This window comes from Triticum dicoccoides, chromosome 3B (assembly GCF_002162155.2).
Source record: "Triticum dicoccoides isolate Atlit2015 ecotype Zavitan chromosome 3B, WEW_v2.0, whole genome shotgun sequence".
Taxonomy (NCBI): Eukaryota; Viridiplantae; Streptophyta; class Magnoliopsida; order Poales; family Poaceae; genus Triticum; species Triticum dicoccoides.
The window spans coordinates 845,034,269-845,037,947 of NC_041385.1; the positions used below are offsets into that span (position 1 = coordinate 845,034,269).

Sequence of the window (3,679 nt, forward strand, 5' to 3'; positions counted from 1 at the left end):
TGTTTAGGGCCTTGGATGAGCACTAGCATCATAATGAACTTCCGCTTCATGCACAACCAAGGAGGAAGGTTATACAAACATAGAGTCACAGGCCAGGTGCTATGGTTGCTGCTCTGCTCCCCAAAAGGATTAATGTCATCTACGCTTAGACCAAACCATACGCTCCTTGCGTCATCTGCAAACTCCTTCCCGTACTTTCTTTCGATTTTTCTCCACTGCGACCCGTCAGCAGGTACTCTCAACTTTCCGTCTTTCTTACGGTCTTCTCTGTGCCATCGCATCGCCTTGGCATGCACTTTGTTTTGGAACAAACGTTTAAACCGTGATATTATAGGAGAATACCACATCACCTTGGCAGGAATCTGCTTCCTGGGGCGCTCGCCCTCGACATCACCATGCTCATCGTGGCTGATCTTATAGCGCAATGCACCACATACCGGGAAAGTGTTCAAATCCTCGTACTCACCGCGGTAGAGGATGCAATCATTAGGGAATGCATGTATCTTCTGCACCTCTAACCCTAGAGGGCAGACAGCCTTCTTTGCTTCGTACGTACTCTCGGGCAATTCGTTGTCCTTTGGAAGCATATCCTTTATCATTACCAGCAACTTTCCAAATCCCTTGTCAGATACACCATTCTCTGCCTTCCATTGCAGCAATTCCAGTGTGGTGCCCAGCTTTTTCTTGTCACCTACGCAATTCGGGTACAACAATTTTTTGTGATCCTCTAACATGCGCTGCAACTTCTTCTTCTCCAAATCACTTGCGCAGTTTCTCTTTGCATCGGCAATGGCCCGACCTAGATCATCAACGGGCTCATCTGATGCCTCTTCTTCAGCTTCTTCCCGCATTGCCGGCTCAGCTTCTTCCCGCATTACCGTCTCAGCTTCTTCCCCCAATGTTGTATCATCGTATTCAGGGAACCCATGGCCAGGATAGCTGTCGTCGTCCTCTTCTTCTTCATTGTCTTCCATCATAACCCCTCTTTCTCCGTGCTTGCTCCAAACATTATAGTGGGGCATGAAACCGGACTCAAACAGGTGGACGTGAATGGTTCTTGACGTAGAGTAATTGCGACCATTCTTACAACCAGCACATGGACAAGGCATAAAACCATCCGCCCGCTTGTTTGCCTCAGCCGCAAGCAGAAAAGTATGCACGCCCTCAACGAACTGGGGAGAGCATCGGTCATCGTACATCCATTGCCGGCTCATCTTCATTACACAACACCGAATAGACCAAATTAATACAAGTTCATACATAAAGTTCATACAACACTTAAATGCAACAAACAAATAACTCTCTAGCTAAAGCATTTAAATGCAACAACAAATGCGATCAAGATCGCAACTAAGGTAACAATTGATCCAACAACATAATGATACCAAGCCTCACTATCGATGGCATATTTTCTAATCTTTCTAATCTTCAAGAGCATTTTCTCCTTCTTGATCTTGTGATCATCGACGACATCGGCAACATGCAACTCCAATTCCATCTTCCCCCCCTCAATTCTTTTCAATTTTTCTTTCAAGTACTCATTTTCTCTTTCAACTAAATTTAATCTCTCGACAATAGGGTCGGTTGGAATTTCCGGTTCACATACCTCCTAGATAAAAATATCTATGTCAACTTGATGGGCATAATTTGTCATAAACACGAAATGCAACAAATAGTTTTAAAAGAGAATATACCACATCCGAATCATAACAAGGACGAGGGCCGACGGGGACGGATATCAAAACCATGGCACTATGTATAACAAATAACGTACGTGTAAGATAATTATTATACGAGTAACTATATATCCAAATCACACAAACATCAATTTTTTATATAAAATTTCATGAACAAGAGGCTCACCACAAGGTGGTGCCGGCGACGGGACGGTGCGGGCGATCGACGGTGGTTACGACGGAGATTTAGAAGGCACTAAGTAAACCACACCTACATATGCAAACTAAGTGTTATTTTAACCTCAAATTGCATATAAATCAAATACTAGCACATATATATATATATTTCCTCCCAAATTACTAAACTCACAAATTAATAACTATATAAAGCATTGCAAGAGCTAATCTAGCAATGAGAGATGAAAGGACAAAGTTGCTAACCTTTGTGATCATTTAAATGGATGGGGGCCTTCAAATCTTGACAAATTTTGGGCAAAATGTGTGATGAGCTCGAGAGGAAGAGGGCAAGAACAGAGAGGAGAGGGGAAAGGGGAAGAACAGAGCGAGCTCAGGTGGACGAAGGGTTTATGTAGGACTACCTTTAGTACCGGTTCGTGGTACGAACCAGTACTAAAGGTGCTGGAGGGGGCCCAGACTGACAACATCCTGCCACCACTCTCATTAGTACCGGTTCGTGGCACGAACCGGTGCTAAAGGTTAGCCACGAACCGGTACTAATGAGAGCGGCCCGGCTAGCCGTTGGAACCGGCACTAATGTATACATTTGTGCCGGCTCAAATACAAACCGGCACTAATGTGCTTCACGTTTGACCCTTTTTCTACTAGTGAGAGAGAACTTCTCCTGTTTAAACTTGTATCTCCTCTCTATCTCTTCTTTTGTTCCAACTCTCTTTACCGATCGATTTATCGATCGTTTTCTTCATGTAAGCCACGGTATTGCCCATATAAATATAAGTGCGGCCCGAGCAAAGGGTTTAACGCTTCCCAACAATCTTACATGGTAATCAGAGCGACTTCTTCCTAAGATCAAAAGGAGATCACATCTAGACAAGCCTATCTTCAACCTATCGCCATGACTACTGCCTCCATCACCTCCAGCACCATGAGTGCTCTCGCCACGTCCCTTGGATCACCCCCCAGGAGAAGCTTATGAGGAACAACTACCTCATGTGGAAGGCCATCGTGCTGCCTCAAATCAGAGGCGCACAGATGGGCCACCACCTTGATCCAGCGAGCCAGGTACCACCAGAAACCCTTACCATCACCAAGGAAGGGAAGGAGAAGCAGATCGCCAATTTCGCCCGAGTTCTCTGGTATGCACAGCAGCAACAGGTTCAGAGTTTTCTGATGGGTTCTCTATCTCGCGAGATTCTTGCACAGGTGGTTACCCTTCAGACACCAGCGGAGGTGTGGGCGGCGATCGAAGCTATGTTTGCTGCCCAAACCGAAGCACAGGCGATCAATACTTGGCTGGAACTCACAAACCTCAAGAAGGGCAACATGTCCATGACAGAGTACTTAGCCAAGATCAAAATGCTCACGGATGAGATCGCCTGCACCGGAGCTGCCATGTCCAGAGGCGAGATCGTCTCCCAAGTTCTGGCCGGCCTTAACCTCGACTACAACCCGGTCGTGTCGGCGCTTGCTGCGCGGGTGGAACCCGTGACCGTTCAGGAGCTGTACACGCAGCTTCTCAGTTTTGACGCACGCCTCAATCTTCTCCATGGGACGAATTCGTTCCAGTCTTCAGCTAACGCCGCCTCGCGTGGCCGTGGTATTGGCCGTGGGCGCGATCAGGGGAGGAACCGCAGCAACAGCAGCAGTGGTGGCGGCCGCGGCAGCGGATCAGGTGCACGACACGGCAGGGGCGGCTACACCAACACCAACGCTCCTGCCCGTTCTGGAGGGGGTGGCTTCAAAAACAAGCACACCTCCTCTGGTCCTTCCTCAAGCAACCGTGTTCGGTGCCAATTGTGCAAGAA

The 3,679-nt window shown here is 47.3% G+C and overlaps 1 pseudogene; it reads left to right on the forward strand.

Annotated features, from left to right (window-relative positions):
- The first annotated feature begins 3,265 nt into the window (after nucleotides 1-3,265).
- LOC119282997 lies at nucleotides 3,266-3,402 on the forward strand (annotated as a pseudogene).
- The last annotated feature ends 277 nt before the right edge of the window (nucleotides 3,403-3,679 follow it).